Below are 24,000 nucleotides of genomic sequence, written 5' to 3' on the forward strand. Positions count from 1 at the left end.
AGGAAGAAAGACAAGTATTTTTTTCTGTTTTGGGGAGTTATGGGACCTTGTTGTGAATGTCGTACAAATATTAAACAAAGATGAAAGCGCAGTCTAGCATTTTACATAGCAATAAGAATATTAGAGATCGAGCGAGAATAGAAAAGGAAGAATAGAAGCGGGTTACTAACTTCTTTCCTGTGATAAAGAAGTCGTATGGAAGAAAAGGGATCGTAACTGCCTTGATTAGCCGAAATTAATACTTCCATCTTCATGTCCATATCAAATGTAACATTCTTATTATTCAAACGCGGTAGCATTTGAATATATAGTTGTGTTAGTTTTAATCATTTATGACCGCTTTAAAGCTTCAGCGTTCACTCATTTTTCGACCAAATTTCAGACAGTTTTTACAGTTCATAGATCACCTTCTCAGCTATTTTTTTAAATAAAATTTTTCAATTATTATTGATTAAAACAAAAGTTATAATAAAATTACTGCTGTTCAAAAGTCCTCAGAATTAGTAAGGACGCGAGAGATGGTGTCTTCTGATTCGCTGTTGTTACCATTGTAGGGTTTCTTTGTAACTGGCACTTTTATAAATCATAGCGAGAATGTCGCTCGCATGCCATATTATTTTGATTATATAGAGAGAGTTAACAACGCTGATGCTATTTGCCGTGCTACGAATTATAATATTTCGCTTACGATGTCGTCCGTTAATTCTGTTTCTCTCTTTTTACTACTTCTTTACTTAGTTTCGCCTTTTATTTGATTTTTTTTTTCATATTTAGCCAATTTAAGAAGTTGGTAATACTTTTTTAATAATTGTTTACTATGCGTATGATGTTTAACACAAATAAGAAAATATTATTTTAAAGCAAAGCCTGGAAAAAACATGGACTACATAGAAAAATGCGAGCATGAAAAGTAATGTGTTTAACACTAAGCTTAGAAAAGTAAAAGGACTAATTGTTAAACTGGAAAAGAAAATAACAATAAAAAATAATAAATGTATAACTTAAAAATATTGCAGCGTTGCGAATTTATATACAATGTTAAATCGAATTGTTAAAAAATTCTTAATGCTGCAGTATTTTCAGTTTTAAATGCATAATATTTATTTACTAGAATATGTTGTCTTTTTCTCTTCCAGTTTTAACAACTAGTCCTTTTGCTTTCTAAGTTTAATCTTAACCATATTACTTTTCATGCTCGTATTTTTCTATGTAATAAATATATACTCTTTAATAAAAATGTCTAAATCCATGCGCGTATTAAAAGTATATATTGACATTAAGCTAAACAACACTCAAGAAAATATTAAAGTGTTTCTATCACATTTTTAACAAAGTGGTCATCATATATTAAACGCCACGCGAGGATAAAAGTTAATGATCATTAAGATGTCGCTAAGACAACACCGTAATGATCGATAGTAGTGACATCAGCTACAATTTGATTATTTACGATGGCGTTCAACAAGAAGTGTCTCAATTGGACTTGAAAACAACGATGTTGTAGGTACCTAGAAAGCAGCTAAGTGGTATATAGTTTTCAAGGCAGGCGGTTCAAAGAAAAAAAACTTTGTTCATGGACTATGCGTTTTACATTAAGTACAGCTAGAGATTAGTTGCATATAAGAAAAAAGAAAATTTCTACATATCCGGATCAATTAAAAAAAAAAATGTATCTTTACTACAAACGTAACGATAATTAGTATGATTAGAGGGTTGGTCTTTCTTGTTTACTTGTTTTTTATTTTAAGGAATAATTTCAGGGGATTTTTGACAGTATAATTTTTCTTTGGCTTGTATAATTTCATGCCGTACGTCTATTTCAAATTATGTTTAAATTGTTAGTGCTCGTTGGTTGTGCGAGTTAGATCCCATATTCGAAGAGTTTTTAAAAAGATTTATATTCTCTACATTATTCCATTTTCTAAACATTTTTCTACTTTTCTTTTCCAAGATTCTTTTATCGAAACTGTTCATAGTACCTTACGGGAACTGATGTTATATTGACTTTCTTCATGTTTCATATTCAGCTAAGTGCTCTGTATCCATATGTGCATTTGCACTGTTTCTTTCTGTCTCCTTCATGTCCATGTGTGTCTCTTGGAATGGCAAAAGATACAATTTGGCAGGTTTATTATGCCTGTTCTCCTTGTTTGGATATGTTTGAACCACCATGTGGAAAAATGGTGTTAACATATTCCTTTTACAATAATGTCTCCGCTTTATGTTTGTACTGCAACACTTTCTGCAGATTACAAGCTGAGAAGTTTTCCTTATTCTCGATGGACTGCCTTTTATATGCAGTCATGTCTATTCATTTTGGATGATAGCATTTCTTTTCATAGATTCACGTATTATGCGTTTTAATGTTTTGTTTCTTTGTCCAGATTTCTTTTTCTTCTAAGTTTGCTCTATTTCTCTCCAGGTTATTCACTTATTCGTTGTCATCTTCCCTTTTTGCCCATATATTACTCTCGAAGTGCTTCTGTTGGATCTTCTCGGACGATTTTTGTTCTTCCTCAGTTTTACGTCAAGGTAAATTCGTTATAGTTTTTTAACGTCTTATTTTGTTTTTATTATTACTATTTGTTTATGCATGACCTGCCTTTATTAATATACTAGTATATTTAGTTTTATTTCGCTATGTTTTTTGTTGAGACTTTCCTCATTGTCAAGCACATTTTTCTAGTCAAACGTTTTCTGCTGTCTTTGAACCTTTGTTGCTGTAACTGCTCTTGTAATAGAACAAAATTTTCTTGTTTTCTTGTTTTCTTTAGTAGTAGTAGTAGTAGGAGGAGGAGGGGGAGTAGGAGTAGGAGTAGTAGTAGTAGCACAAGTGTTGGGGTTATTATTATTATTATTATTATTATTACTTTCTTACTTATTGCTTACTTACTAGTGTGTGAACGGTTTTGTTCTCCGCTACATACGAGCGACGTATCTAAAACCTTCTTTAAATAAATAAAGCACATGCCAGCAATACCTTGATTGCTTTTAAGTCATTGATGTTTTGCACGTGTATTACTATCTCATGCAACTGTTATCGCTGCGCTGTGCATTATAACAGATGAAAAGTGACGTCACTTCCGTCACTTTATGTATTACTATAAAGCTCCTTCATAGTTGCACACGCTAACAAAGATCAATTGTAAACAGTGCGACAAGACGCAAACATGCCGTAATATTACATACTATGCATACATACCGCCTATAAAAAATCGTTTTATTTCATCTTGAACCTTTTGCTTGAAAAAGGAACAAGTAACTCAAATCATTTAAAATATCTAGTGATAATAGCAAATGGTTGCAAATGGAAGCCATTTCGCTATATGACAATCATGCATTGTTTTCAGTGCAACGTATTTATTCCATCAGTTTACAATTGTAAGCGATATTTTGTCCAGCAGTCATTCGATCATCACACTCAAGTCGGCTGCGTACCAACCTGACAACGTTCTGTGTCAGATAGGATCCAGATGTAAAAATAGATGGAAAAAGATGGAACGTACAAAGGAATGAATTGGTATAGAACAAAACAAAAACAATACAAACGTTGTACATTTAACTCTTCGTTACACACAACCCTACAAAATAGCGTCTACGCATTTTTGCATGTCACTTTCTACATTGCTAAAAAAATAATAAACATACGAGTCCTACTTTAAAATACATGTGAATCTTAAATCCAACTACTTCCCTCATTTAAAAATGGGTTGATCAGTTACTATCATCAATAAAATTCGAATGTCGATATGTCGCTGCAACAAGAGCACGCTAGTATGTGAAGCAGCAAATGTGTGGGCCCATTAGGCGTTAATATTTTGTACGTTTTTAAATGTGTGCATTAAGAATAATAGTCATTTATTTCTACTTTCCTGATGTCTTTCGTATTAATAGGTGTAAAAAGTCATCGCTTAAAAAAATAAATGTAATTGATAATCAATTATTTATATTATTTTTATTATTCAGACTACTCTTCTGATCTTGATTATTATTTTCACAACCAATTCGGCCGAATTGCCTTCCAAACTTCTTCAGGTGTATCTTGTCGAACTCCGAAATCTTTCTCTTTGACTCCGCAATCTTGCGGATGAACTCTGTTATCTGCACGGAATTTCGAACGGAACCCTTTATTATATCCACGAGGGTGTTATGCTCTCGTTCCGCCATCTCTAACTGGATAGAAGCTCTAAGTCATTCGCAATTGTATTTTGTCGACAGGGACACATGCCCTATTGGATAAAATACATGGTAAAATTCACTTGAAAATTTACACCTTTCTGGAGATTGAAAGATCAATCCTCGATGCCGGCGACATTCAAAAAGTACATTTGTGGATTACTTAGTACGTATATCCAGTAATGCCTAACGGAACGAGAGCATGCTACTCGCGTGCTACTCGCGTGCATTAAATAAAAGTCTCAGTCAAAAATTACGTGTAGATTCTCGAATTAGACAGAAAGATTCTCGAATTCGACAAGATACACCTGGAGAAACTCGGAGGTTGAATCAACAGAATCGTTGAGAAAATAATGTTCAATATAAGAACAGTTGTCTGTATAATACGAACAATCACTCCTTATCTCCAAAGATGAAAATATTTTAGATAATTTATCAAATTCTACGTTGTGTCATTCTCTGTCTGTCTGAGAAACGGCCTCTACCAAACTCCTTTATGAATTTTTGGTCTACGGACTTAAAACTTAATATAATTGAGACTTTGGCCTGAGGATCGAATTCGATTTCGTTCTTAGCTGGTAAAAGTAGTTGCTAAGGCGTATAAATCTTTTGAAAAATATAAAACTTGGCAGACTTAAGTAGACTTAAATTGATGATGTGTGCATGCGAAAATATACATTTTTCTACCTTAAGCAACTACAGTTCTACATTTTTAAATGCGCGTAAATTTATGAGAGAATATAACGTTAAATACTGGAATGTAAAATGTGTTGATTCTGATTTTAACTGACGGTACTCGAGTTAATTTGTACCAAACACCGAATTTGTACCAATTAAAGTATTTTAGTTAAGCATATTTTAAGACCGAACAATGCCAATCTTCCTTCTAGTATATATATATATATATATATATATATATATATATATATATATATATATATATATATATATATATATATATATATGGCTATACATAAGACAGATCATAAGGAATATCTAAGTCTGATGACGTGATTTCTCCAAAAATATCAGAGAAACGTGTATGAACTATACCATAATCAAGCTCCATTTGTTAATCAAAGACTTTTGTGTTATCATCTAGGAAACTACAATTACACGATAATTATTAGGGCTAGGACATCAGCATATTCTTTTCATTGTTTTGTACTCTCGAGTGTATATCCATTGATATCTTATATGCTTTTGTATAGAATGATGTGGTTCTCGGTTGATTAACTGTGTCTAACCGTGTCGGATATATAATCCAGAGTAAAAACAATGAAAAGAATAATCTGCTCTCATAGCCTAATCATTATATATTTGCAATACATTGGCGTATTATTCATTAAATTAAAAAATGGAACTAGGGTAGTTTCGGTTATAATGTGCGACACTTAAATAACTCAATTCATACAAGTGTCATATCGACACATATATGAGATTTAAGAATCAAGCCCATTCAGGAATATTGGCGCCAAGGGTGTGTAGTAATTCGCGCATTATAGAACGATGAGGTATATACCTGGTACCTGCATTTGAAATTGCATTCACCCTGGCCGTGTTAAGTAGGCATCCCACGCAGGAGGTTGTGTCTAAGGACTATTAAGTTTTACATCGATCTGCAGTCGTATGTGTATAACCGTTGAGAGAGATGACGACGCTAGTCTCGCAGTTTCTTTCCTTTTTTTCACTGTCCTTCCACATATAGCTCCTTGTACTAGCAAACTGTCGCCTAGCTGAGACTAACTTGTCATTTAACCATAACCAGTGTTTTAACGTTGTTACATTGTATATATCGACCCTGACTGTTAAATAAAATGTAGGCGAGTTTGTAAAGTTACAATTTAATACTGATTAAACCCACGTACATTTGATATGTCGATTAATATACATCATTGAGATTTAGTCGTTGTATATGGAATACGCTATCGTTCCATGCTAAGCAAGATAGATACTAAGCACAAAGACTTCACATTTATGTGTAAATAGCAAATAGTGTTTAACGTATCTTATGAATCGATGTATCTACAATATATCAGGTGTGTTTAGAAGTTATATAATTGCGATCTATTTCCTTGTTCTTAATCGCGGAGTGATTGATATGTTGTCCGGCAAGAACACTTCCGTGTGTGTGACGCTCTTCCGCCTAAACATAGGGTTCACTTTTTGTAGAATAGTTAGTAAAACGTTCGACTATATATATATATATATATATAATGTTTCCTCAGCCTTGGCCAAACTGCGCAAGATAAGAATTTCAGTGTCTATTTAATTAACATTATCTTGTTTTCTAGTTTACGTCTCACTGACTGCAAGATTCTGGAATTATCTCCTGTTTCTTGCTTTCCTGACTGTATGACATTCAGAAATTTACATATAATGTGAATAGACATTTCGATGCTTAACTCCCGACATAGTGTCCCTGTAGATTATGGTTTAATAGTAATTCCTTACATTAAAGTTGCATTATGCGTTGTTTAGGATGAAAAAAATTGCTTATGATCAAATGATGGTAAATAATTTTAGAGTATCCTGATGGATAGCTACACAGCAACTATTTATTTTATACAACAGGACTCTTCCAAATTATTCCCTACAAATAAGGGATTTGTGCACGTGTTTCGGCATTTAATAAACCGAAAAGCTTTCAATATGCTGTAAAAGAACAAAATCCAAATTCATTGTGAAAGAATTATAACTGACATTTTCGATATCAATGGGGTTAATCAAATTAATTTTTACATAAAAAGTTGTCCCTTTGCCAGACTTGACTATTACAAATGCTTACCGTGGTTTTGTGTCAGCAAAAAAAAAAAGTAAAAGAAACAAATAAATACTGTTAATCATTGTAATAAGATGGTGGCTTCGTTTTAAGTTTTTTTTTATAATCGAAAATGACGTCAACGCGCATGCGCATATGTATTAATATGTTTTTTATATTCAGTCATCTTTTATTTTTATTTTCTTTAATCGTGCGCGCATCGTGTTGCTAGAAACTGTCTGCCATCATAAAAAATCATTTAAACTGTGCGTAGCATAAACAAGGAAATGAAATAGAATGCGGTGAAACCGATTCTTCCATTTTATCTAATTAATCTGTTTTTTCTGTTATTATTTATTGAACATTTTTCAGTCGCACAAGTAGGCGGAGCGCTTTTAATAAAATATCTTACGGTTAGGCAGTAATGATATTTAAAACGTGAGAGGGCTAGAAAAAAAAAACTATGTAGATAGGCTGACAAGAAAAAGAACAGGCAGGTATTAACTGGTTATATATATATATTATATATATATATATATATATATATATATATATATATATATATGTGCGTGTGTGTGTATGTGTGTGTGTGTATGTGTGTGTAGGTGTGCTTTTATGTAATATCACCACACTGGCGCCACACTAAATAATTCATGATGGAAAAGAGGGTTGGAAAGAAGGAGAAGTGAACATACTAACCAGACCTCCGCTGCGAAGACGCCTGGGATTTTCGCAAGATTTATTGCCACCCAAATTCCAGTGTATACGAATCGTTGCTTGTAACAAGTCCATTGTAAACAGCTATTGCGATGAGGCAAACTAATTTGCAAAGGAACAACAGAGATGGTGAATACTGGAAATCTGGGGAAACTTGTTGTCAATCAGATTCCAGGGAACACCACATGTTGGTCTCAAACAAAATTTTTTCATGTGGGAAAACTCCTAGTTGGTAGTAATAATAATAATACGGGAAATCATTTTATTTTTATGTATGTTATCACTATTCACGTACACAAAAATGCAGTCGTTCTATCAGAAAAATGTGATTAATCTGATATCATTAATATAAAAACAACTCAGACTTTAATCATTTTTAAATAAATTGTTAAAAAAATTGTATTCTATTGTCCCATGTAACAAATATTACAATTTTTCTATAAATCTATTAAAAAAAAAGCACATATATCGTTTAATGGTCTTAGAATATATTATATTATTTTTACGAGAGAAACCCCTGTTTCATATGGAATAAGATTGCTACTATTTCACAATAATAGTAAATACGTAATTTTTGTTTATTTCAGAAATAGATTACAACAAGTATAATCATCTTTACGGATGAAGAAGGTGTCATTAGTGTAGATCATTTAAATCAATCATTTGCTTTAATAAGCTTTCTTTTCAATGTATTTATTGTGTCAGAAAATCATCCATATTTAGTTTCAATATCACGATTTCTTAAAATGATTTTGACTACGGTCGTTTCAGAAACATCTGTCATTCCATTATATCAGAAAACACGGTAACAATTCAGAACAGAGTTTACCATAGAGAATTAAAAAATGCATAGTATCATTTAATATTACTAAGACCAAGCTTATTTCCTTTAACAATTATAAGAAGTTTTCTCAACCACGGATAGCAATGACTCATAACACCCTGCATATAATTTCATTGTTCAAACTCTTCGGCTTAACATTCACAGGCAATCGGAATTGGAACAATTATAGTGAGAACATTGCCAAGGTTGCTGCTAAGAAGTGCTGTTTCTTCTACCGTGCTAGAAAATTGGTCACAACTAAGAGTATTCTGTATCTCTGTAAAGTTATCTATCATCTATAAAGTGTATTGTAACCATACCTGGGCATCTATTACTAGTCTATCACTCTTGCATAGTGTTCAAAACTAGTCTCCCATTTAATAGTTTCAGCACTATAAACCATGCCACACCCTTATCCAATCGCCGTAATGTTGCATCCCTGTGTCTGTTTTATAAGTATTTAAAGGGAATGTGCTATAGAGAAGACTATACTTATTCACGACTAACCTGGCAAGTAATACTATCCCCCGCTTCACGGTAGACGTTCCTAGATTCCGGAAGCCCATCTGCACTTAATTCCCTACCTCGAACTGGTAGACTTTGGAATTCTCTCTCTGTGTCCTGCTTATCGGACTACACTAACATGTAGAAAATTTAAATGTAATATGAACAGACATCTTGCTCAAGTTCTCACTTGGTGCTTAATAGACACGATTCCAAATAGTACGCGATTAAATCTTAATGACAATATGCCCTTTTTTTAGGTGAGCAAAAGTTAAAAAATAACCAAATGTTTGGTCAATTATAAGAAATAAACTAGGAATATCTCTTTCTTCTTTTCTTTGATTAATTGCAAAGTTATTTCCTCTCATCGGCTCCAAAGTCTTTTGCAAACAATTTGCCTCGACAAAATTACATTTGTTTCACTTCTGTTAGTGTGTTTCATAAACGATTCATAGACCAATAGTTACCATTCCAATCTATTGTGCGATTCCCCTACCGAATACATAGCCTAGCAGTCAGAAAAAAAGATGATGTCCCAAACAGATAGAAATTGTAATAACTAAAGTCCGAATGAGATTCACTTATGCTATCACTCGTATTTATTTAAAAAAGACGCATCGTTATGCATAATATACAAGGAACCCTACACAGTACATGCAGTAGTGATAGCCTCTGTGAACTAGAATGAGGCATTATCAAAACAATAACCTACAGGATATATTTAACAGGGTCGATCATTAATTTTGCTTAGAATTGCTGAAGAATATAACACAATATAACCAAATGATTTAACTGAAATTTGAATAAAATCCAAATATCATCTATCATATCAAAGCTATTTTTGCCATTAAATGACCAAAAAGATATTGATATACCGTAAAACAAACGGACCAAAACCAAACGTTTACAGAAGATATTATCAATCACTCTGCTACTACAAATGCTAACCTATATTTTATTGCTTCTCCAAATTTATATAACACTTAGTTGTCATATTACACTATGGCCTTTGTTTTCAATTACGGAGAGTATATTTAATCTAAAAGTTGATCCAATTCAATTAATGTTTATATTTGCCTCGCCCCACTTTCTCTCACATTTTAATTGGCCCATTCTTCGTCCAATCAATAACAAACGTTTCCGCATAACTAATCAAAATCCGTTTTAAGCATCTCATGGGCCGCATTTATCATTGTGTGACTTACTGTGGTTAGGCCAAAGGAATGTTTTGATTTCCAATTTCTCTGAACTGTTTTAATGATAATCTTTTCTTTTCATTATTATTGTTTTTCGTTACGTAGCTGCAAATCGTAAATACTTCGTCTGTATTTCTAACTTAAGCGTTCGATTGCCGACGTCATTGTAGCACATCCATAGACACTAGAAATTGGAATGCGGATCCAATACTTCAGCGAAACTTGTTTAATGAAAACATTTAAAAATACTGCTTTAACAATATCAGAAAACTCGGTTGAATGGATTTTTTGCCAAGAGGTTGCATGCATAATGATGAAAGTAATAAGAAAGCGGTGATTTATAAAATGGGATTCTCGTTCAGGGACTGACTGCGTGATAAAAATAAAATGAAAAAAATGTGATACCAAAGGAAAACTCGTGACTACATCAATTCAATAGTTAATCGCAAGATGTTAGGCTCCAATGTCCAGCTCACATTAATTGAAGTACCGTGTCATATATATGTCATCATAACGAGTTATTTTATTTGTTTGAAAATCTGATAGTCTTCATATGAGACTGTAATTTAGAAGTCACATAAACTTGTTAATTTATTTGTGTTTATATATCGACGCACGATTCTGTTTTTCCAATTGTAAGAAACGGGTAACTTTTAATCCAGTTTCTATATTTAATGAGAGTTCATCACAAAGAAGATCTTAAATTGAATGTTATACAATGTTTCAAAAGGCGCACGAATTTGCAAAGTCAGACGTAACATTGGAAGACGGTTATGCCTTCTAAAATATTGAAAGCATTACTATTTGTAATATAAAGTATAGTCGCGTTGACGCGGAGGTACTCATTAGATCACCGCAGTTAAGCAACGTTGAGCCTGCCCAGTACCAAACGGGTGCCCATTTGGAAAGAAGAGGCGTTATATACAGGAGGACGTATACACTTTCGGCAGTTTATGCAAGACATCTTGTCTCCAGCTGTTTCGTTCCGGTCCTGTCGCTGGATTGGACGAGATGGGAGGGAAAAGAGAGCTCTGTGCTAATCGGCATCACCTTAAAATAAGCTCCCATCAATCCTGGCATAATCGTCCTTGTTACTTCGACGCACACACTCTTACATTTACTATGCAACACTGAAATAAAGTTTGTTTACTAGCTGTGATGATGTAATCGTCCCGAATAGCGCAACGATTAGAAGCTCCGACTGTCGTTCAGGCGGTCAGGTTTCGATCCTGGTTTGAGGTTGTTGCTTGTCTATCCACACTGATGAGCTATGAAACAGCGAAACATTACTATATGTGAATGAGTATATATATATATATATATATATATATATATATATATATATATATATACGAGCAAACAGTTAATAAAACATGTTAAAAACACTTTGAAATGAGTTAAAAACATATTTAATCTGAAAAGGAAACACTAGATAAGTGGATAGTTATTATATATATATATATATATATATATATATATATATATAATGATTTACAAGTCGTGAGGGGTTTTTGAAGTATGACAACGAAGTTATTTTTTTATATATCTTATTTTTTTATATTTCTAGCGGTCCTCTGCACTTGGTCCCCAAAAAAGTATCGAAATGAAAATGAAATACGTTGATAAAAAATTGGAAAATTTGTATTTTGAACTAGAAAATATATACCTACACTTCGATCACACTGTATTACCTTCCTTAACATTTCTTAGATGTATTTGTTTTTCGTAAGCTTTTTTCATAGTTACTTAACACGGAAAAATACAAACAGCGTATATGTTTAATCAACCATAATATAATACCCTTTGTTTCAAATCCATCCCAAAATGCATAGCAATAAAAGATGTGTTAAAGTATACAATATCAAACTTAAATAAGAATATCAAATATTAAAATTGCTGATAATCGGTACAAAGCAATTATTCTGAATACGATGTAAAATCTTCCAACTTTAACAGAAATTACATCATGTTTTTGATATTTGCCCATATTTTCAAGTGAAAGAATTTTTATCATTAATTAACAGTTTCGGGCATCTGTCCTCATATCGGTTGCTTTTATGTTAACGTTTCACTCGTCGTAGTACCCGGTATTTATCAGGTGTGCTTTGTCAAATTTCAGAATAGGCATTGAAATTTGGTCAGAATATTGATAAAAATAATGCGGTTCGTATTTCTTACTTCTGGTGTGATGACGTGCTTTAAATGAATTTGTTTAATTGTCTTGCTAAATATGATAGAGTAAAGAACTTGTTAGATAGTTGGCACACTTAAACCGACGTCCTAGTTGTATAGACCATGTGTTAATTTTGGGAGATGGACGACATGATCGCGTTAATTGATATCGTATGTAACAATAACTAATAAGCGTAAACGTACGAATAACAACGAACATATTGAATATGTCAGCCTATTGCATCCAGTCCCACATCCATTATTGTATGCATATATATATATATATATATATATATATATATATATATATATATATATATGTCTGTTTGTATAAATATACGTATATATATATATATATATATATATATATATATATATATATATATCATTCATTCATCAGTGGTTAGAACAATCACACACAATCACGCACACGCACATAAATATATACATATATATATATATATATATATATTTATATTTATATATATATATATATAGGTATATATTTTGATTAAAGTTAAATTCTATAGAGTAAAATATATTCAAATATAATTAAGTCAAGAATTTATTGTTTGAAACAAGGAATATATGGAGAAAAATTATATTTATTTCCTTAATCCATGGATTTTCAATAATGGCTCATTTCATCAGAGGAATGAAATGCAATTAATAAATGTGTTACATAGGGGTTATATTTTAGAAGGGATTACGTATATTATATCTTTACTGTTGTGTGTTCGTATTAGAGTGTTCATATTGTGGAGAGATAGTGTACATTTTAAAGGAGCTGACGGGAACATGTAATACGCTTTGGATGAGGGGAGATATAGGTCTATAAATAGATAGATCGAGAGATTGATAGTGATATTGACATTTTTATGGTTGACAGTTCTGTGAATGGGAGTGTTTCTATAACATTGACACATATATTTCTTTAGCTATTTTTGAGATGATGATTTTCACAAAGTTATTATAATATAAATTGACAAGACCTTTTCTGTTGAATAACATAATACGAAGACGCAGATACAAAATTATGGTGATTTTCGTTTATTCCATTTCGACCGGTCAATGGCTTTGCATCAAGGAATTCAAGTCTTTACATAATTTTCTTCTTCTAACCTTCGCTTCCAAGGTTCGATGTCAGCTCTGTCTCTGACTCTCTTCTCCCCTCTACTGACTCATCTAACTAAATCTCTTTATATTGATAACTCATGACGCCATTGCGTGACCAACACGTGCATACCTGACTCGTGGCCTGACATGCCTCCGTGTTTAAGCATGCATTGCTACTTACATGTTTCAACCCGATTTCTCTAACCTAATTTTCCTAACCTATTTTACAAATATGTTTAATATTTTCTATTGGTCGGATCTAGATTCCTTATTTTCATTTCATTTCATTAACAGAAACAAAATTCATAATTACATTCGTTTCTCAATAAACAGATATCCAATTATTTTATGTGAACTAAACAATGGTGCATTCTACATTCCATTTTTAATAACTGTATTTCTGTATTATTTATTCTAACTTATGATTGGAATTCTCAATTCCAATCCTAGCTCCGCAGGTTCGAATCCTCGGCTATCCTATCCCATATTTACTCATTTACAAGAACAGACGACTTGTTCTTTAACAAATGTCCAGCAATGAATAAGCTTTTCAGCACATATATTGAAAATGCTATTTAAAAGTCTTTTAAATGGTGCTTAAAAGTCATAGAAAAATAATATACAAGCTTGGTTGTTCAATATCAGAATGCGTTCAATAGTTTCCAGGATATTATTGCTAGGTTGGACGAGTAGTGATCCAAGGGGATCAGCGGTGATCAAGTAATCCGATTTATCCAGATTATTTGGTTGTCCCACACCGTGATTTCGAAGGGCAGATAAGATGGTTGTCCTCTTGTATATAGTTTAATCTAGAGAATTTAACTTTAATCATTAACCTTATATATTGCTCTATTTCTACATACAGAGCTTTACGTTTTTGGCTAGGATCGTCCTGAAAGTATTACCTCAATGTCATATCTGACAGGAAAATTCACTTGATCTCTAATCTGTGACTTATCTCATTTATATATATATATATATATATATATATATATATATATATATATATATATATATTAATATATAGAGAGGGTAGAGCACTGTCATAAATATCCGCTACTTAATTGGCTGAAAAATGCGAAGCTCACTATTTGTTTATAAATAAGGGGCTAGAGCATTATAAAAGTAGTGGACGAATGTTAGTTTAAAATAAACAGTTGGCGAGGTAATTTGCGGGCGATGATTCTATGTTCCATCCTCGGCTTAGGAGAGTTGCTAGTATAGCGGCAGTGATGCGTTTTGATACAACGAAACAGGACTGCATGCCGATGTCTACAAATATATATATATATATATATATATATATATATATATATATATATATATATATACTGTCAGGCAGCTCGGCATTACCCGGCTGTAGTATACGCTTAAATATTATATTTTTCATTCATTCATGCCGATTCCATATTTATTATTATACTAAAAATGGTGGCTGGCGTTTCCCAGGTGTGGAGAAGTTGTATGGTAAGATTATTGAGCAATGGAGAGAAACAAGCAAAAAATAAATTAACCAACCCTTTAAAAAAAATGAAAATAGCAGTAAGTACCCGTATGAGCGTAAAAAAAATAGCCGTAGTAGCTAGGCTCGAACCTATAAGGCTAAGATGTAAAGGAAGTGAAAAAAATTAAACGGGTTAGTGGCCGCACCCATCGCAACACACAACACATGACGAAGCCACCATTCAAAATAAGCTTAGATATTGAAAGGCGTATGATGACTTTGCAAAAATGTCGAAAAAACTGACCCCTCCTTGTATTAAACGGCAAATTATACGATCCAAGAAGTAATATTTTTAGCCAATTCTTGGATATATGTCGTCTGAGAGACTGCCCTTTAAAACAATATCAAGTTGTTCAGTATTCCTCGCATGTGTCGAAAGTTTTTTTTAACAGACATACAAACACACACATTTTCCCTTCAATATATATAGATTATATTGGATTAATCTTTAAAATTTTTTAAAAATGACTCGTACTCCACTACCGAGAATCGAATCCGAAACGTTTAGCTACCGATTTACTTTTCCCTTTGACGTTAATGCCGGAGCTATGAAGACATGTTTGCTGTAAAGCAAAGAATTAAAACATGAACCAATAACTATCATTTTACGCATGTATATTCGTAATGACGTCGTTCGACCTTTACTTGGACAATTCCATTTTTTTTTAATTTTACAATTTTGTACCGATTTTCCCCGACCAAAACACAAATACAATATTTCGCATGGGTTCGAATACCCTATATATTAAGTTTCATCTTTGTAGATCAAAAACGGACAAAGAAGATGGGTAGGCACATTTTTTAAACAAACATGTATACGCATACATAAAGATATATAGAAAAAAGGTTTGTGTTTACTATAAACTTTTTACGCAAATATAACACAAGTATAAATCATGTAGAGTATCTGTATGAATATAATTACACGTAATTGTTAAGTAAAGATGATCATCCTATGAGAAAACCGAAATAAAAAACAAATAGGGAACAAATTAAAATAAATGTTTTAAAGAATATGCAAATAAGCTAGATCTTTTGCAGATGATTGCAATTCCACGACCCATATATAAGAAAGTTCTATTTTCTTTTAAACACGTATAAAACAATGGTTTTTAATATGAATATTCAATTTAAAAAGCGATAGGAGCATAGATAATTGTTACTATAATACTTTTTTATATATATATATATATATATATATGTATGTGTGTGTATATATATATATATATATATATATATGGGTGTGTGTATGTATATGTGTGTGTGTCTTTGTATGTAGAAATATATTTAGCAGCGTTTTTTAAATTATATCTCCAGTCTTAATACACAAAACTATTTGCAAGCTGTAATGTCTAAACAATAAAAATCACAGAAAAGTTAACATATGCGCTGACCTGTTAAAAGAACAGACGTAAACTATTATATACAGGAAGATAATTATATGTATGTAAAAGTATATATATATATATATATATATATATATATATGTATATGTATATATATATATATATATGTGTGTGTGTATATATGTTTGTGTGTACAGGTGTGTGTGCGCGTGTCTGCGTGTACGAAACACTTTTCTCACGGTAAAGTGGGCAAAAGCTATAGCCTGTTCATTAAGAAGCATTGTTATATGCTAATTATTGGTTAAATTTGTGTTTTTTTGCATAAAGTTTAAAATCTAATATACGTCATTCAATACTAATCTCCAATATATTGCATTAAATACTAATGTCTGATATACTGCATTAAATACCAATCTCTCATATATTGAAATACCAATCTCTCATATATTGCATTAAATTCTGATTTACAAGATATTGCATTAAATAATAATCTCTAATGCTAATCTCTAATATATTGTATTAAATACTAATCTCAAATGCTAATCTCTAATATATTGCATTAAATACTAATCTCAAATGCTAATCTCTAAGGTATTGCATTAAATACTAATCTCAAATGCTAATCTCTAAGGTATTGCATTAAATACTAATCTCGAATATATTGCATTAAATAATCTCTAATATATTGCATTAGAAACTAATCTCTAATATATTTCATTAAATGCTAATCTCTAATATAGTGATTTTAATATATTGCATTTAATTCTAATCGCTCTTATATTGCATTAAAAACTGATCTCTAATATATTGTATTAAATACTAGTCTGTAATATGCTGCATTAAATACTGATCTCTAATATATTCAATTATGTACTGATCTCTAAAATATTGCATTAAATACTGATCTTTTATTTATTGGATTGAATATAATACTAATTTCTAATATATTGTATTAAATACTGATCTCTAATATAGTGCATTAAATACTAATCTCTAATATATTGTATTAAATACTAATCTCTAATATATTGTATTAAATACTGATCTCTAATATATTGTATTAAATACTAATCTCTAATATATTGCATTAAATAGTAATCTCCAATATAATGTATTAAATAATATTCTCTAATATATTGCATTTTAGACTGATTTCTAATATATTGAATTCAATACTAATCTCCATTATATTGCATTAAATACTATCTCCAATATATTGCATAGAATACTGATTTGTAATATATTGAATTCAATACTAATCTCCATTATATTGCATTAAATACTATCTCCAATATATTGCATAGAATACTGATTTGTAATATATTGCATAGAATACTGATCTCTAATATACTGCATATATTACTAATCTATAATATATTCCATTAAATAATAATTTCTAATTTATTGCATTAAATTTTGATCTTAAACAAATTGAATTAAATACTAATCTCTAATATATTCCAACAAATACTGATAGCTAATAAACACTTATCTCCTGTATATTGCATTAAATACTGATCCCTAATATACTGCATAATTACTGGCCTCTAATATATTGCATTAAATACTAATCTCTAATATAAAACATTAAAAACCAATCTCTAATATATTACATTAAATACCAATATCTAATATATTGCATTAAATAAAATCGGTTATATATTGCATTAAATACTAATCTCTAATATATTGCATGAAATACTGCTCTCTAATATATTACATTAATTATTGATCTCTAATATATTCCATTAAATACTGATCTCTAATATATTGCATTAATTACTAATCTTAAATATATTGTATTTCATACTAATCTATAATATATTCCATGAAATACTAATCTCTAATATATGGCATGTCTTGTTATCTCTAACATATTCCATTAAATACTGATAACTTATATATTGCATTAGGTACTAATCTTTAATACATTACGTTAAATACTAACCTCTAATATATTTTATTAAATACTGATCTGTAATATATTGTATTAAATTCTAATCTCTAATATATTGAATTAAATATGATCTCTAATATATTGCATTTAAATATAATACCTAATATATTGCATTAAATACTTATCCCTAATATATTGTATTACGTACTGCTCTCTAATATATTGTATTAAATACTAATCTCTAATATATTTCATTAAATGCTAATCTCTAATATATTGCATTAAGTACTGATAAATAATGTATTGCATTTAATATTAACCTCTTATATATTGCATTCAATACTGACCTCTAATATATTGCATTATATTCTAATCTCTAATATATTGAACTGTAATATATTGCATTATATTCTAATCTCTAATATATTGAATTAAATACTTATCTGTAATATATTGCATTAAATACTAATCTCTAATATATTGCATCAAATAATAATACCTTATATATTTCATTAAATACTAATCTCTAATACATTATATCAAATAATAATCCCTAATATATTGCATTAAATACTTATCTCAAATATATTGCATTCAATACTGATCTCTAATATCTTGCATTATACACTAATCTCTAATATATTGCATTAAATACTGATCTCTAATATAATGCATTACATATTAATCTCTGATATATTCCGTTAAATACTGATATCTGATATGTTCTAATAAGCTCATACTATACATTGATCATAGTCTATCGTGCTTTGTTCTCTGCAACTTATCATAACAAAGGACCATGCAAGATTTCAACCCAATAACATCTATAGTTTACTTAAGTAAATGAAACAGACACAAAGACAGACAGGCAAACCGTTTTAGATAAATATGATATATCTGTATACGTATGCATGTATGTATGTATGTATGTATGTATGTATGTATGTCTATTTGTATGAATCAATAATTACGATTTTCATAATTCACTTTATTCAAATGATAGCGTTGATTTCTCCGATTTTTGTACAACCACATACTTACATACGGGACCTGTTCGCGTTTGCTAATATGAAATAATAAAAATGATGCTCACTGAATCCAGAGTGCGCCACACCGGCACCACCATATTTTAGAAATCGTCGTCATTCCATAAAGACTCATCTATCCAACCCTACTGGCTCCTCCCTTCCCGACTTTCTATTATTATTATTATTATTATTATTAGTAGTAGTAGTAGTAGTAGCATATTATTATTATTATTATTATTATTATTATTATTATTATTATTATTAATCCGATGAGGCTTGCTTCAAGTTGATGGTTCATGAGTTGCGCGACCTGTCCTGTTCCAGGCTGTCTCTCGACTTAATTAGACAGTCCAACTGAAAATTCCCCACTCGGTGTAACTTGCTGTTCACGTGCCTGATCAGTGCTTCGTCACTCAAGCGGTTATATTTTTTTTCTTGTGTATGTTTTATTTGGTTACATGTTGTTTATCGGATGGCGACCATGTTCTTTTTCTTTTTTTTTTTTTTTCTCGCGGTGACGTAGGAGTTTGTTCTGGTAGGAATGGAAGAGTGGGATAGAAGGACAGAAGAAAAAGCGATGGAAGGGATACGGACATTGAACTGGGAGATGCTTTATCGGCCAAAACAATCATTGGATGCCGCTCGTATGACTACTACTACTACTACTACTACTACTATACCGCCGCCATCTCTACTTGCCTTTTAGATGACCTGCTTCATACAGGAAACGAAACATGTTTTAGTTTCTTATTTTAGTTTCACGATAACTTAGATGGTATGAATATTATATTGATTTTTTTCACTATTCTCATCCTCACTCGTTTCTCTTTTTCTTTTTTTACCTTTATACCGCCACACCTCTCTCTCTCTCTCTCTCTCTCTCTCTCTCTCTCTCACTCTGTGTCTTTCTCTCTCTCTCTCTATTTCTTTCTTTCGGCTATAATTACAGAATGCAGTATTATTTACAAAGAAAAGTTTAACATTCTAGGAAGATTAATATTTTTTTTATATAGACTTCTTTGTGGCTTGTATTAATCGTCTAACAAATAGAATAGATTATACAACAGATTATAATGTAGGGTTCAGGGCTGGGAGAAATGTTCAAATTAATTCCCATGTTTTTCCCGAGGAACACTTGATGTGCTTGTATATATAATTATATATATATATATATATATATATATATATATATATATATATATATATATATATATATATATATATATATATATATAACTAATGAAGTCAAGTAACTATTGTTTGCTCTTGTATTCGCCTGAATTCGGTGTTTAATAGTTCTTAATCCCCTTCATTCCTGTGGCAAATACTCTGGTGACTTTGAGGTAGAGGCTCACCAAATGGAGCAAAATGTGGCTTCGTGGCTGTGTTCGAAGTTCATGACCGGCAAGAATTGTAACCCTACACTGATAATTGAGTAAGCGTGAAACACTAATATATGTAGGTGAAAATAAATATTTTCTCTTTGATTTAATATATATGGGTGTGTGTGTGTGTGTGTGTGTGTGTGAATTTTTTATGCGTGCTGTACTTCAGAAGTCCAGAAATCCTACAAACAAATATCTGAAATACAAACAGGAACACAACACACACAGTGCCATAGGTTTCATAAAATACATATCAAAAGTGGAACGTGGGTTTCTAATAGTTATTAGACAACGTCTTTTCTATGATAAGGACGTCACCTACACTTGGTTGTTCATATGTAAATGAAATCGAATGTAAAATTATATGCGTTTATTTAAAAAAAAATAAGGAAAAGATCATTTGAATTGAGAAAAATATATATATACATATATATACATATATATATATATATATATATATATATATATATATATATATATATATATATATATATATATATATATATATATATATATAATCAAGGGTATTTTTTCTTTTACTCAAAAAAAAGTCGAATTTCAGAAATCGGAATAGCCCTACATATAAAGACACTTTTGTAGCTAACTTTGTCATCATGAGGAGCCAAGAAAATAAAAAGTTATTGTACTGAATAAATGTGTCAAGATAAACCACATCTATTCGTGATAATCATTGCATTATGACTGTCTATATTAACACGTGTGTGACAGAAATAGAAGTAGATAAACTACCGTTTCTGACAAAGACTCGAAAAGAGGATTACGTAGCAAGAAAAGTACATAAGGTATGATCGATCGAAAAACGTGCGACGCTTTATTGATCGCTTCCCCCATATGTTTGTTTTTATTATGTGAATGCAAACGGGTTTCACCAGCGATTGTGTTGGAATATATATATATATATATATATATATATATATATATATATATATATATATATATATATATATATATATAACGAAAGGGTGTTTTGTATGAATAAAAATTTAACTAATTGTAAGCATACATACATATATTCATATCACTCTATACATGTGTGTGTGTATGTTTATTCATGTACAATAAAACAAACGATATACAATTAAACTCAGGTAATTTTGTCAAAACAAAAGATTTATCGGTGTATTGAAGATCAAGGGACCCAGTCAAGATGATTGATCAGAAAGAAACCGGTAAATCTACCGTTTTGATAATTGTATCTGGTACTTAATTGTTATATTTTATTTTTTCTATTTTATACATCCTGTATCCACATCATTATATACATATATATATATATATATATATATATATATATATATATATATATATATATATATATGAGTGAGAATGTGTATATATGTGGGGACTTCTACACCTATATACTCAAGGAATCTTTGACCTATAACTTGCAATTCTGTATTAGGACATGCAGACATGTTGATATCTTTGTAATTGGTTTTTATCCTGAAAAAAGGGCTGCTAAGGAGTCCAAATTGAAAACTTATTACTTGGGGTACATCGGATTTTATCTGTTTGTCAACTGGTTCACGATTGCCCATGTGTGCTCGGGAACCATGACCGCACTTTTCAAAGCACTTAGAAAGATGGTCTAATGGTTATCGTACTTGACTCACTGTTTTCATATTTTTATTTTGATCTTAACCTGACTGTTTTTTGGTTTTTGGTTTTTTTACTTACAATAAGTGAACCGATTAGAAAAAAAAAAAACATTACTCGCATGTACAAGTCTCAGTTTCTGTATGAATTAAAACATAATATTAGGAGTAAATTTACGACCGGGCAACGCTAGGAGTCATGCTAATATATATATATATATATATATATATATATATATATATATATATATATATATATATTCACAGCCAAACAACGTCGCAGCTTATAATAGCCATGACACTCAAACAAAATTGAAGAGGTTTATTCCGGTTTGTTGACTTTCATGGCTATGGTGAGCTGCGACGTTATATAATCTCGCGCATTCTGAATGTATATATAATATATATATATATATATATATATATATATATATATATATACGTGTGTGTGTATATATGTATATATATATATATATATATATATATATATATTGAAATCCAAACAGATATTTATTTAGCTACTCTTAAATTCTAAATTACCGACTACTTTTAAAATTATGTTCATAAAAAAAAACAGATACAGATACTTCCGTCAGCTGCTGCTGATTCTTACATTCGCTTGACCATTTATCGAATGATATCTGTCAGTGTTAAATGCATCATTATAACTTTTAATACGTATAGAAGCATGGACATAATAGCGTAAAGTTATATCAGATCTTATCGAGGAAACATTTTTTTACGCGACTTCAAATAAGATGTGCAGTGGGTGACTTACCTGTAGATCGCTAACATCACAAAGCAAAGTGACAGCTATGTAAGTCGTTCGTTTTTAATATTTAGAGTGTAGCCGATACAAAAGAAAGAAAACAGGAAACGAGCACAATGATTATTTCAAGTCTTGTCTTTAGTTGTGTGGTGTTCATTGCCTACGCATCCACTAAGCTCTCTGATCTTTCCAATCGAACCTCTACTTCATTGCGTCAAAATCTCCACATAATCTCCCCAATTTAATTCGACCATTTTACACTTACAATGATTGATTAAGAGTCTGTCGAGGGTTGATTCGTTAAAATGATTAGATAGGCTTTATAACTAGTTATTTATTCTTTACATGTCAAAGAGAAACACAGAACAGGGAGTACTGAGATAAATATATGTCAACGGTTGAACAATGTTGTTTGTTACATTAAAAAGAATTGTTTTAAAAAATTTACCGCTTTTCTTTATTCCCCGCTAGGTTTGCATTTGACGAGACATACTTGCACTAATTTTAAATGCACATATATTTATATGTTTGTATATATATATATATATATGCATATATATATGTATGTATATATATAAATTTGATATATATATATGCAGATAATATTTTAATTTTAAGATAAATATTTATAATTATTTATAAATCTACAGACACGTATGTTTTGAACTTACGTTTTCTTTAGTTTGTTTCTTAGTTTTTATTATTATATATGTAAATATATCATATCTTTCTACGATGTGCAAAGTTTTTTTTTTTTTTTTTTTTTTTTTGCCTGATGCCAGTCATGGCATATTTTCTCTCCTCAAAATTTGAAAAGATCTGGAACCTTTTTAATTTTTGGGTTTATTTTTTCTTGCCTGATGAAATCAAATATGATGGAAACAGTCTGCAGATCGTAGCAAGATATGACTATACTTGCATAAAGAATAATATATCTATATATATATATATATATATATATATATATATATATATATATGTGTGTGTGTG

At 30.7% G+C, this 24,000-nt stretch overlaps 1 long non-coding RNA gene across 2 annotated transcripts in view; it reads left to right on the forward strand.

Annotated features, from left to right (window-relative positions):
- The window catches only part of LOC145279786 (uncharacterized), a 135,860-nt gene that overhangs the window by 87,603 nt on the left and 24,257 nt on the right, over positions 1 to 24,000 (forward strand). The window contains exon 4 of one of the 2 annotated variants that reach the window (XR_013868452.1): positions 2,423 to 2,532. The exons of the other annotated variant lie outside the window; for it this stretch is intronic. This is a non-coding gene — a long non-coding RNA (uncharacterized LOC145279786). The remainder of the gene's footprint in view (positions 1 to 2,422; positions 2,533 to 24,000) is intronic. 2 annotated transcript variants of the gene reach the window in all.

The sequence above is a fragment of the Euprymna scolopes genome, chromosome 7, assembly GCF_053919585.1.
Source record: "Euprymna scolopes isolate OS-2025 chromosome 7, ASM5391958v1, whole genome shotgun sequence".
NCBI lineage: Eukaryota > Metazoa > Mollusca > Cephalopoda > Sepiida > Sepiolidae > Euprymna > Euprymna scolopes.